A 735-nucleotide genomic window follows, 5' to 3' on the forward strand; every position below is an offset into this window, starting at 1 on the left:
GCGAGACCCGACCCGGAACCGCAACCCCGCCACGCCGCGCGGCTCGCCTCTGCTTCCGGGTTGCGGGCCAGGTGGGGCTGGGGGCTGCCACGCTAGGGCTTCCTCGCGCCAGCTTCTCCCCACCTCTTCCGCCGGGCCTCAGGGACGCAGTCCCTCCCAAGCAGCGGCAGGAGTCCGTTTGGAATTTGCTCCTGGACTCGCCGGGGCTGGGGGCTTCTGCTCGCCCACGGCGCCGTCGGTGCCTTCGAACCCCGCCGGAGACTGGGTAGTCGGGTTCACCGCTGCGTCCCAGGAAGGGACTCACCGCAAGAGACTCACTCAATCACAGCCCAAGTCTCATCTTTGCATTTTAAGCAGGGTAGTTTTGTTGTACGTGTTTTAAGATGTTTTTGTGATTTGAGCAAGGGTAAGTTTATGCGAAGAGTTGACTCATTGGAAAAGACCCTGATGCTGGGAGGGATTGGGGGCAGGAGGAGAAGGGGGCGACAGAGGATGAGATGGCTGGATGGCGTCACCGATTCGATGGGCAGAGTTTGTGTAAACTCCGGGAGTTGGTGATGGACAGGGAAGCCTGGCGAGCTGCGATTCATGGGGTCGCAAAGAGTCGGACACGACTGAGCGACTGAACTGAAAGTTTAACTTTCCCAAAACTGTAGAGCAGGAGAGGGTAGAAGGCAATTTTGAAAACCTTCTGAAAAACAGCACTCGCTGTTGTCTTGTGATAATTTTCTTGAG

This window comes from Dama dama, chromosome 27, assembly GCF_033118175.1.
Source record: "Dama dama isolate Ldn47 chromosome 27, ASM3311817v1, whole genome shotgun sequence".
Taxonomy (NCBI): domain Eukaryota; kingdom Metazoa; phylum Chordata; class Mammalia; order Artiodactyla; family Cervidae; genus Dama; species Dama dama.